This window comes from Lathyrus oleraceus, chromosome 3 (assembly GCF_024323335.1).
Source record: "Lathyrus oleraceus cultivar Zhongwan6 chromosome 3, CAAS_Psat_ZW6_1.0, whole genome shotgun sequence".
Lineage (NCBI taxonomy): Eukaryota > Viridiplantae > Streptophyta > Magnoliopsida > Fabales > Fabaceae > Lathyrus > Lathyrus oleraceus.
In genome coordinates this window covers 306,510,487-306,523,782 of record NC_066581.1, presented here as the reverse complement: position 1 = coordinate 306,523,782, position 13,296 = coordinate 306,510,487, and the positions used below count along the sequence as shown (strand labels likewise).

Here is a 13,296-nt window from a genome sequence, read left to right as displayed (position 1 = left end):
TGAAACGGCTGGTGGATGGGGTTTCTTTCTTCGACATCTCAGAACGCATGTCGCTCCACAAGCCAATCTATGTTTAATTTCTGATAGACATGCTGCCATCGAAAGTGCCTACAACAACCATGACAACGGATGGCATGATCCTCCTTCTACATATGTCTACTGTATCAGACACATTGCACAAAACTTCATGCGTGCTATAAAAGATAAGAATCTTCGCAAGAAGGTGGTGAATGCTGGGTATGCTTTAACTCAACCGTCTTTTCAATATTATCGTGATGAGGTTCGTCTGTCTAATAAAGACGCGGGGAGATGGATAAATAACATCCCAGTAGAGCAGTGGACAAGAGCATTTGACGGTGGTTGTCGATGGGGCCACATGACAACAAACATTGTGGAATGCATGAACGGGGTTTTCAAAGGAATTCGAAACCTGCCGATAACCGCCTTGGTAAGATCAACCTATTATAGGTTGGCTTCTATGTTCGCAACCAGAGGTGAAAGATGGAGTGCAGTGTTAATGTCTGGACAAGTATTCAGTGAGTGTTGCATGAAGGTCATGAAAGAGGAGAGCATCAAAGCTACGACACACGCTGTAACAGTGTTTGACCGTCAAAGACAAAATTTCAGCGTCCAGGAAACAATGGGCAACAGCGACGGGAGACCAAATTTAGCCTACGCGGTTAAACTACACAGAAGTTGGTGCGATTGTGGAAAATTTCAGGCCTTCCGCATACCTTGCTCCCATGTCATTGCAGCATGCGCTTATACTCGTTAAGACGTTTACACCCATTTATCTGATGTGTACAAGGCCAACACCATCATGAATGTATATAGTCAAAGCTTTTCAGTACTACCAATGGAGGATTACTGGCCTCCATATGAAGGAGATATTGTTTGGCACAATGAAGAGATGCGTAGAAAGAAGAAAGGAAGGCCAAACAGCACACGTATCAGAACAGAGATGGATTCCACAGATAAAATGATAAGATTATGTAGTATCTGTCGTCAACCAGGACACAACAAAAACAACTGTCCCAATCAAGGAGCATCATCTAGATCTTAAGATTTTTGTAACATTTTATTTAGATCTTAAGCTTTTTTTTAACATTTTTTCTAGATCTTAAGCTTTTCCTAACATTGTATTTCTATAACAATCAATCATTATATATCATTAAGTTCTTGTTACAACGAGTTTCATAACCAACATCAGTACAAAACATATGAAAACATAAATAATTCTAACTGATTACAACAATCAAATTAATGTCGTCTCGACCGAACATCATTTCCCTAGCATCCTTATCAGTCTTCATTCGCACCCAACCAAAGATACTGTCAAGTCTCTCAATACTTCTGATTTTTTCCCCTTCTGGTATTTTCCCGTCTAACCATCGAACCAGCTCCCTCTTCAGTTGATCTAACGTGGTGATGTTCCAAAACAGCATCACCAATTGAGGTTTGTCTCTCGCATAAATCACCTTACCGTATCGACGACGAACACCAAACATGATAGCCAAATGATTATATGAGTTGTGGAAAAATAGGTCACACAACGCATCTATTTATAAGACAAAAAATGCATTTTATGAGGGACTCGCCAATTGAGTTGGCGACTCCTCTTAAAACCTACACATAGGCGCCAATTGGATTGGCTAGGGAATCTGCCCTAGCTAATCCAATTGGCGCCTCCATTTAAGTTTTAAGAAGAGTCGCCATATGAACAACTTTCATGTTCATCAAAAAGCCATTTGAAACTTGGAAGCTCATCATTCATTTCAAAACATTATAGGTCATTTTGACAGAAACCCTAATTTTGGGTCAAGTTCGCAGGGACCTAACTCACTCATTTTTAATTATTTTGAGGTGGGACCAAGTGCATTCCAAAATTTAAGATGTCTACTTCAGTTGTTATGTTGGACAAAATTTCATAACTCTAAAAGAAACACATGAAATAATGCAAGACATTATAGGTCATTTTGACAGAAACCCTAATTTTAGGTCAAGTTCGCAGGGACCTAACTCACTCATTTTTAATTATTTTGAGGTGGGACCAAGTGCATTGCAAAATTTAAGATGTCTACTTCAGTTGTTATGTTGGACAAAATTTCATAACTCTAAAAGAAACACATGAAATAATGCAAGACATTATAGGTCAGATAACAGTTCAAAAACTCAGCAGTCCAACTTCAAATGCCCATAACTTTCTCATAAAAAATCCAAATGATGCAAATTTTTTATCCAAATTCATTGTCTTGAAAAGATTTACAACTTTCATGTTGGAGGATTTTTCATTTGAGGCTTTTTTAAGGGAGTCGCCAATTGGATTGGTGACCCCTCTTAAAAATTACACATAGGCGCCAATTGGATTGGCTAGGGCAGGTGCCCTAGCCAATCCAATTGGCGCCTCCTTGCAATTTTTAAGAGGGGTCGCCAATCCAATTGACGTCTCCTCCTAAAAGTGGGGTATTTTGGGAATTTTCCTGAAAAATGGGGTATTTTGGGAATTTTTTCGAAAATATGGATTATCTCGGTAAATTTGCCGTATTTGTTTCATTGATCATTGATATGTCTAAAAGTTATCTATCAACTATTTAACTAAGAATAAAACATATAAGTAATCACCCTGATTTACCCTTTTGCACAATATTAATTTACACTAAACCCAGTACTTTTTCGTAATTGACTAATTAATCAATACTCTTCATCCATTTCGCTGGCATGTGCCACACTCTCATTGAATAGTTCAAATATTCACTTTCCCTCTATTATATTTTCCATTTGACAAATTCTTTGTATTCCATCTACTGCATCTTCTTTTCTAGGTTTCACATGTCATTTCTTCTTCAGTTTCATTTATGGCAAAAACGAGTGGAGGTGGCGACGTATAATTCCGACCGGGGATACGCGATTCCGGCGAGGGGCGTCGTGGTCTGCAATGATGTTGCTTTGAGACTCGTGGCATCAAAGGGTGGTGGAAGAAAGAAAATCGCAGCCAGAGGTGGCGGTCACGTTTGAAAATTTCTTTTATTGACGAACTCAGGTTTTTCGGTGAGTATTCTTCTTCTTCTTTTTTGGTTTGATTTCTGTTATAGATTCGTTTTTGTGTTGATTTGTTGTTGTTGACTGATTCATAGATTATAGATTATGGATTGTTACGGTTATCAATGTTTTGCGCTTTGCTCACCATGTGTTCGATGAGAGGTGTCCGCCAAATTATTTTTCATGGTGATCTACAAAATTAAATTTCATCTTCATCTTATCCATATTTCTGTTATATGGTGATTGTGAATATGCATTTTCATTTAACTTTTCTATACATCCATATGCAAACTGTATTTCTGATATTACTTTTTTTTTCAAATTACACCTATTTTCATTTTGATTTGTTCTTCCTTTCATAGCTTCAAATCTGCTTGTGGGATGTGATTTTGAGGAGGACAATTGATCTAGGGAGGACCTTTAGGTTGAAATTCACACAAGATTATAGAATACTTCAAGGTATTACAATCAAATGATTATAATTTTTTTTATCATAAGCGTACAATTTTCATGCTAACCCTTTTATTACAGGAAATTCAAGATGTCCTAAAAATCAAGGCCATGTATAATCCTCCATAGCAGCCGAAGTCCGGCTTGGAATGAACTTTGTTGAATATTACAAGTCATCATTTTTGTTTCAGTAAGTAAATATAGAATTATTATTATTTTGCAACTGATCTCGAAGAGATTTTAACTCTGTTTCAGAGTTGATTTAAGCTAACATGCATTCTTATTGAGAAAGTATGTACACCCCCACCCTGAACAAGTTATTTGTTTTTCCCTACTAAGTACTCACAATCAACATATGTAAAAGAGTTCAATAGAGTCCACTCTATTTGTAAGGAAAATTTCTTGTCTGAATGTATATAATAAGTCATCTTTATTTATAATATTTTATAATTGCTAAATCTAAAAATTATATTTTTCTTATGATTATAACAACTTATAATTTCATTAAATAAGAGTAATGCTTTTATAGGATGTGACATGAAAGAAGAATAATGCTTTCTCTTTGACTTCATTGGCTTACACATATATGATTTATCTTTGTTCTACATCGTTTGTACAAACATCACCTGTCTGCAGTAGCTTAATAAGCCACGGAATCTAGCAACCACTTGGTTTCGCTTTGTTCCCCTACATCAATCCAAATAAACACTTGTTTGTTTTCCGCTACATCAATCCAAATAAACACTTGTTTGTTTTCATGGTTTATGGAGATTTTAGCTTTTATGTTTATGTGTCTAATTATTTTTTGCTTTGGATTTAGGCTATTGCTTCGGTGACTGAAGCAACTTTGGATGATTATGAAGAGGGGTTGAGAACTAACAGTGAAGCGCCTAAGACACTGAGGTTTTACTGTATATTACTTCAATGGTATAATTTCAAATTTGTGATAGGCCGATAATGTATACTGAATTTACGGTAAACTAAATGAGGATGAACTTGTGATGTTTTCACAGATTCCGGTGGGGATGCATTGAGCGCTAAGTTGTATCCACTTGGTAGGTTGGTGGCTCTTAGATGCGAAAAAAATCTTGGAGAAGGAATTGGTGAGGTCCAGGTATGTAAAATCTCTTTATTCTGCAAATTGTTGGCGAGAACTGATAATATTTTACATTTGGTTTAATATTTTTCTATATTGATTTCAGAAAAAAAAATTGTACATAATTTTATTTAAAGTTTGTCCATAATAATTTTCATTTCAAAATGTAATTGTTTATTTCAAGAGTTTAATTGAAATACACTGATAGTGTAAAAAGATTTTACACCGTCAGTTAATCATAGACGTCAGATATTAAAAGAAGTTTGACTTTTATTTTAAAAATCTATAAAGTAATACAAACGGATGATGGTGATGAATCAACGGTGTAAAACTTTTTACACTGACAATGTATAGTAATTAATCTCTTACGTCAATCTAATATAATCATTTCAAAATATATTTATTTATGCTACTAATATTTTTTTTATAATTAAAATAATATTTACAAATATTATGTTATTAGTTGATATTTATAAAATTAAATGATTGCATAAATATTTTTAATAAATAATATCAAAATAAATTTAATATTTACATATGGGAAAATATACGGTTGATCCAAATATTTGCGTATATGGAAAAACTATATTTATGTTCCAAATATAAATAAAAATATTTGCATATATGTCTTGTCTGAAGAAGAAAGGAATTTGAAAGGTGATGGAACAGGTGAAGAAGGTGCTAATGAAGAAGGTACTGATGTAAGTGACGATGAAGAAAATACCAACAATTATGATGACTGAAGTACTCTCGATCTGGATCTTTTGTGTTTTGTTTGTTCTTCTAGTTCTTTTTGTGGGCTTTACCCTGAATATTTATGTACTTTATAGTGCTTTTGTCTGTAACCTAACTTTTGACTACTCTGCTAATGTTTGTTTAAGTTTGTCAACTTTTTGGCTAAAAAGGGGAGTAGTTGTGTTTGATAGGTTTTGTTATTGTTTGATTGATAGCCCTGCCATGACTCTTGTCCCTTAACGGGGAGTACTTATGGAGGGGGAATAACTCTTGCCCCTGGATCTGCTACTCAGGGGGAGCATTTGCTTTTTGAGCCTATGGTGATATGCTAGTTTCATGTGGGCTGTCGATTTTAATAAAGTGAGATAAAATGTCTTGACATCCTGACTAAGAGAATTTATTTTTCACTTAAGCAGGTTCTTCGTGTGAGAGTTTATCTCTTTCATATGTGAGACTATGTTCCTTTTCTGTTGCGTCTGCCTCTGTTGTTTTTGGGTTGTAAAGGATCTTGTTTTTTGTTATGTTTGTGTGATGGTCTTATTACTGTGATCTTTACCCTCTCTTCTAGTTGGTCTATGCAAAGGTTGTTTTATCCAAAATTTGTCAAATGGGGATATTGTTAGGTCTGATATGTAGTGATTGGCTGCATTTTAGAAAAACAAGTATTCAAGTAAGATGTTGGACAAGATATCCTGACATGTTGGTTCAACATTGGAGTGTGCCTTGTTTCAGCTTTTTCAAAGATTTGTTTCTATTTGTGAGATATTTGGAGATACGCTGAAGATTTATTTCACGAGATGAATGAGTCAAGAAATGTTTTTTCTAAAAGCAAAAGACTTTTTCACTTTGACTTGTTTTCAAAGTAAAGATGTCAAAACACTTTAGGAAACATCTGATTTGATTGGAATCAAATATGTAGAAGATTGTGGAGAGTCCTTGGATATGCTGTTAATCAAGCCTAAGAAGGCATCGAAGCAACGCTGAATATTGTTTATGTTAGGGTTTAGTTGTCTTTACTTTTTGTGAGTCATTCGAGTATCTCCTCGATACTTGAATTGGACTTGTTTTATTGAGTTGTAATTGTCAATCCCTCATAAGCTTTTAAGCAAGAATGGATTGTGTTTTCTGATATAAGTTGTTCTCACTATTATGTGATCAAAGGGAAGTGAGAGGGGTCTCATATCTAGAAGTGTCTTAGATAAAACGTCCACGGGTAGAGATTGGGTGAGAATCTTTATCTGAGCACTGAACAATGTGAAGACACTTTAGATGGTGTTGGTGATGTCCCCCCATAGATCTCTATGAATCAGTTCAAATGCATTGTTATATTTGGTACGAGTTAAAGAGGCATGCAATCTATGAGAGTTGCCTAGGCAACAAGCACTGAAACAGAATTAAATCTTCTGTTTGTGCAGAATTTGTCACCAGTGAGGTTCGAACCTAGGACCTCCTTGAAACTGTACATGCCTTACCACTAGGCTAGAGAGGTTGTTGTTGAATGCTTATGCAATGAATAAATATTAATCTAAATCTTGATTAAGATAGATTAATGAATTAATTGAGTGGTGTAACTCCGTTTTGGATGCGGACGAATGCATTAGTAAGATAATGGAAAAGACTATTATTATGATATCATATTATAGTATATTATGTGTCTTACAAATTAAATGAATTATATTTATGATGGGTGTTAAACATGGTTGATATGGTTGATTGTGAAATAACATGACTAAAGATAACGTAAAGGGCTATTATTATTGTTCCATGTTATAAAATATTATGTGATTTATAAATGCCATGAATTTTATCATGATGAAAATTACATATTGTTGTTATGTGGAAGGTGAAGTAACATGATTAAAAACCTTACAAAGATGAGTGAGGAAACCTAGAAGAATAATTTGATTAATAACTTAGAAATATGATCTAGGTTATGGAACATATGTGATATATGTATGAGAATACGGTATTCATTCGTACGACGCTTATGTGAGGTCGTGGACGAATTGTTGCCATGATTAAGAATGAGACGCATTGTATGGAACATGCCATGTTATTATTTATGTATTATGGTGAATGAAGTCACCTGTGATTTATGAATTTGTTATGGTTCGTGGAACCAATGATTTGTGGAACCGATCATGTATTCAGAATGTGTGTTTTTCTGTGGTGGTACACATCTCTTGTGGTATGCTTAGATGAGTAAGCATTGGGATGTGGGACCAATGATTCGAGCCTCAAATGGGTTTGAGCCCCAACCATGGCGAACATGGGGGAAAGGTGGACACCTATGTGGGTTAGAGTCCCATACGGTGAAAGATACCCTAGGTGGGTTAGAGTCCCATACGGGTGATGGTTCTTAAAAGTGGGTTAGATTCCCATAGGGGAACCTGATATCCACCGCGAAAGTCGAATCATACGGACATGCGTGAACCAAGCCTTGGCCTAGACGTAGGTCCGGTTGGGGATCGATGTTGCGTGAATCTGAATAATGATCGTGGTTGAGTTATGAGAACTCAGATGCATGTTGCCATACAATTGCGAGTTAGTTCCCCATCGCTCAAGTCTTCGTTCCCTTGTTGACTTGAGTTGGATATGAGTTGAATATCGATTAGAATACCCTGTAGAGCCGAGTGGACCCATAGGATAGGAGAACTCACTGAGATTATTATCTCATCCCATTATTGTTGTTATTTTTTTCAGGTATTCTTTACAGGTTGAATCTAAGAGAAACTGTTATGGATGTTTCAAGGGTTGCTGTTCATTATGATCTTCCGCTGTGGAGTTATGTGCAATGAAGATATTGTACATAGTTCTTAGATTTTTATTGTTTAGGCATTATTGTATAACATGTTCCATTGATGTTTTAGTTTGGACATATATATATATATATATATATATATATATATATATATATATATATATATATATATATATATATATATATATATATATATATATATATATATATATATATATATATATATATATATATATATATATATATATATATATATATATATATATATATATATATATATTATAATGCCATTAGGCACTTATGTTGTGACAGTACCAAGATTTAACACTTGTATGATATTATTCTAGATATATATTATACGGGATGTTACAATTACACAGTTTAAGAACGTGACTCACTGCTCTAGGATTAACATAACCTAACATGTAGTGCCACATTACACGACTATCAACATTTGTAGATACGCTATCATATCTAAGACTAGCAGTTGTGTTATTGGAAAAATAATGTAACTTGGGAAAACTACTTAAGGAAGACTTGTGAGACAAGTCAAGATTGAGATTGTTGAAGAAGTACAATCCACTCCCATCAAGGAAACCTTAAAGAAAAACCAGTTCAGATGCTTGTGACTTGACAAAACACTTGTTAGCATGAAACTCAAAATATACTTTATTATCTTTTGCAACTTTTGAGACTGATATAAGGTTCCTTGTAATGTTAGGTAAATGTAAAAGGTTTCTTATATCAAGTTGACATCTAGGTAAGCATTTTGAATTAACTTTGGATGTACCTATAAACTTAACTACTAGAATATGCTTATTTCATACTAGCACTTCATTAGGATATGCACATGTATGAATATTTTAAAGATTTGAAACTTAAGGAGTTATATGGTATGATGCACCTGAGTCTGTAAACCAGGCTTAAGCATTTAGGTTTTGTGGAACTTCAAAAGAACCCTGATGAGCTAAAAGTGATGTTGCTTGACTGTAATTGTTATCTTGACTCTGTTGTTGCACATTGGCTTATCCACTTCCAAGTGAACCTGATGCTTGTGCTTGATTCTTGCTTGGTGTCAATATAAAATTCTCATCAAACATGTTCCAGTAGTCCATGACATTATGGCCATATTTGTTGCAGAGCTTACATATATTCCTATTACTAGTGGTGTTGTTTACACTACCACAAACCATGCCTCTAAAGTTATTAATCTACGAGCTCTACCTCTATAATGCTAATATCCATATGTATTCCTCCTAGAGTAGTTGGAAGAATTAACATGTGCAATGTTAGCAGTTGCACTTGGTGTGGAAAGTTCTTGTTTGTACTTTTCCACTTGAGCTTTTTGTACATATAATATAGCTTCTACCTCATGAATGTCTACAAGTTTGAATTTTCCATAAATCATCATGATAAAGGGGTTATATTCTTCCGGTAGACCCTGAAGAATAAGATTAACATGATCTCTTTCAGCTATATGATCTCCAATGGCGAACAACGAGTCATCTATAACTCTAATACGAAGAACATACTCTGAGACTTTCTGTTACCTTTCTTGATGGTTTTCAATCCAGCTCTTAGTTGATGAACTCTTGCTTTCATTTATGAGTGAAAGTGTTTGTGCACTCTGTCTCATACTTCATAAGCATGCTTGCAAGAGAGCACTCTTGGTAAAATTGATTCAGAGATGGTTGAGAATAATCCTATTAAGAGAGCTTGATCTTGAACAATCCAAGATTCATACTCTTCTGAAACCATGTTTAGAAGCCTCTAATTATCTATTTTGAACATGACTAGAATCTTTGGATTCACCACAATCTTGTGAGGCTTATGTGGCAAAATCACACTCTCCACTTGTTGATTCCATTAAAAAAAATTATTTTCTTGAAAGTTTATAGAAAGTTTCAGTGCAAATGTATTACCCAAGTTAGAGTGCATCATTGTAGATGTCATTGGTTGCGAAGATTTTAGCACATCTTGTGAATCTTCTTGCACACTTCTTTGTCCTCCATTGAAGCTTCTCAGAAGCTTTCTCGTGTAGAATAACGCTCTGTAATAGACTGGATTATGCAGTTTCGAGTAGCTCAAATCAGTTGAGGATTTGGAGGAGTAATGATGTTGATACTTGCAGAAGAAGGTCCCTACTAGGGTGATTAATACCATATTAGAGATGAATGAATCATGGAAGAGAAAAGAGAGAGTGAAAAAGAAAGGGAGAGAGATATGAAAAGGTCTCCTTGTATATGGTTTATGACTCATTAATTGATTATAATGCATGAAGGTTGCAATATACACATCCTACACACCTTCTATGGTTGGTTGGTTGGAGATGAAGTAAGCTTAGTATTTCTATCTAACTTTCTCACTTTAACCATGACTAAAATAACTAACTTTATCACTTTAACCATCACTAAACTAATAACTTTTCATACTCATACAATCATAATATAACTAATAATTTCAAAATAAAAATTAGTATCATTATCATAATTTTAACATCACTCCCGTAATTATAAATATATGTTTAAAAAGAATCAATTGCGAGATATTTATAAAATTAATTACTAACTAATTAAGAGCATTTAAACGATATATTTATTTCAAAATAAAAATATGAGCAAATGAAAGATTGACAATGAATTGAATTATATTTATTTCAAAATAAAAATATGAGCAATGAATTAAATTGATATGTAGTGTGTAATTTAAAAAAAAATTATAACAATATTCTCAACTTCTACATATATGTTTAGTAACTAAAAACAAAGATGCCAGAAATAGGACTATGTGGTATATAAAGTTCTATGTGGTATATAAAATGATGAGATTTAAAAAAAACTGGTTTAAAGTTTATTTTATTAAGTTTTGAACTAAAGGTTTTTTATTATCCAACGATCCTTAAAAAACAAAAAAGATATGGGTTAAAGAATGATTAACACTCATGTAATACTACCAATATCATATTGAGTGAGTAAAAAGTCATGGCAAAGTAATAGCTAAATACAATTCTTTAGAGAGAGAATCTCAAACCTCTCTCTAACCTTTCCTTTCCATCAAAATTTTCTTTCTATCCTTAGAAGCTGTCAATCTTTATAGCGTGGCAGAAAGTGAAGAACAAGGGAAATAAGTTTACAGGTAGCACTCTCAGATGGGATTCCTTTTCGGTCAAAGGCTTTTGTGAGGATGAAGAAATCTCTTCCATTTCTTCTTTCTATTTTTTCAGAGTTCCCTAAAACTTGTAGAGCTAAAGAGTTTTTCGACCTATTGAAGGAGCATGGGTGTTTAAAGGAAGTTGTTATCCCTCCAAAGAGAAATGCCCTCGGTAAAATATTTGGTTTTGCGAGGTTTTCAGACGCAGAGGATCAACGTATTTTGGCAACAAGGATGGATTTTATTTTTATTGGGAAGAATAAGATTCATGCAAACCTCCCTAAATTTCAGAGGAAAAAGGTTGCTTCTAGGGTTGGCTCAGGGGAGTCTTTGTTTGGTGGTTCCGGCATGAGGGGTTCTAGAGGAGTAGCGCCCATTTCAAACATGTTATATGGGAGACGGGTTGGGGTTAAATCTTTTGCTGATGTTTTAGGGGTTTGTAATGGAGTTAATCCTCCAAAACCTTTCTTGTCTTTCGTCCCTGAGGTTGAAGTGATCCAAAGATAAAGAAGGTGTATGTAGGAACTGTTGTAAACCCGAGAACCTCTTATAACATTTAAACTATGTTCGAGGTGAAGGAGAAGAGCGATCCAAAACGCAACGGATGAAGACTTTGAGTGAGAGAGAGAGAGAAAGAAATTGCAACTGCACAAATGCTTCTACACAAGGGTTCTATTTATAGAACCACTTATGTGGGCTGCAAGCTAAAAAACCCACTCAAGTGTATGTCGCCCATATCTTATAATATGCCAAAATCACTTAAGCGCGTGGTACCTTACCATATTTCGTATTCTACTTAAGTACACCGTACCTTACGATGTTCTACAATTCACTTAAGTGCACCGTACACTACGATATTCCTTAGTTACTCTATCTCTCATCAATCCGTCCTTTTGTGTGTGACCTTGTAGGTTTTCGCGGCATTGACAATTATATTAAATCACGTATTTAACATAATAAACAGTGAGCGGTATCTAGAAACACATCACTGCTATCCAAGACGTGAAAATGTCATGTGATCTGACAAATCCTTTTGTGATAATACTTATGTGTACAATTACCCTTTTGCCCTTATGTCTATATTGAACACAAGACATAGACCGTGTCATCCTTGTCCAGTTCAATATTGGGCCCATAGACAATTATCTTGTTACGCAGGATGGGCAAATTCCATCTAGGTCACTCATGTCCCTCAGCATGCTTCGTGGAGTACCCATCAACTATTTTTATGGTCATCCAGTTACGAACAATGTTTAATCATCAATAAGGCACTCGACTCTACATCTAGGGTCCATAGTGGTTTCAGGTCGAAGGGTGGTATACACCGTTATCACCATGAGAATAACTTATGACACTTTGCATAACATTCTATATAGTATTCTCATAGAGGGTCAATCCAGTATAAATATTACTCTTAATATTCATACCTATGTTTAAGACTTGATAACTCCTTATCTATGATCCATGAGATGTGATCATCAGTCTATATACATAATATTCTTAATGCTTTAATGTTATCCACTTCACAATAAAGCTCGACTATGGATACTTTAAGAATAGTGTCCTTATGTTTAATGTGATCTCATGATTAAGTCACACTTGATACATTAAACGGACTATCTACTCTAGGGACTTTATTAGATAAACATAATAAAGAAAAATCCTTTTATTATTAATAAATAATTCGATACAAGTACCAAAAGTATTGGCCTCTATGGCTTATACCAACAATCTCCCACTAGCACTAGAGCCAATCAGGCATACACCTAATGCCCATAGATCTAGTATGGCCATCATGGTTCTGCTGCGCAAGAGGCTTTGTCAGTGGGTCAGTAATATTGTCAAGTGTAGGTACTCTGCTTATTTTCACATCTCCTCTATCTATTATCTTACGAATGAGGTGATAACGCCTAAGTATGTGTTTGGATCGTTTGTGAGATCTAGGTTACTTAGCTTGTGCGATAGCACCATTGTTATCACAATAGAGAACAATGGGATCCACAATGCTATGAACTATGCCAAGTTCACTAATGAACTTTTTGATCCAAACAACTTCCTTTGTTGC

At 34.7% G+C, this 13,296-nt stretch overlaps 1 long non-coding RNA gene across 2 annotated transcripts; it reads left to right on the top strand.

Moving 5' to 3' along the window:
* Positions 1 to 2,730: 2,730 nt before the first annotated feature.
* Positions 2,731 to 5,508, top strand: LOC127127294 (uncharacterized). 2 transcript variants are annotated; one of them, XR_007805305.1, is made up of 6 exons: positions 2,731 to 3,048; positions 3,402 to 3,498; positions 3,571 to 3,679; positions 4,310 to 4,416; positions 4,503 to 4,603; positions 5,255 to 5,508. It is a non-coding gene; the product is annotated as an uncharacterized LOC127127294 (long non-coding RNA). The 2 variants fall into 2 exon arrangements; XR_007805304.1 differs by having other exon boundaries at positions 4,503 to 5,508.
* The last annotated feature ends 7,788 nt before the right edge of the window (positions 5,509 to 13,296 follow it).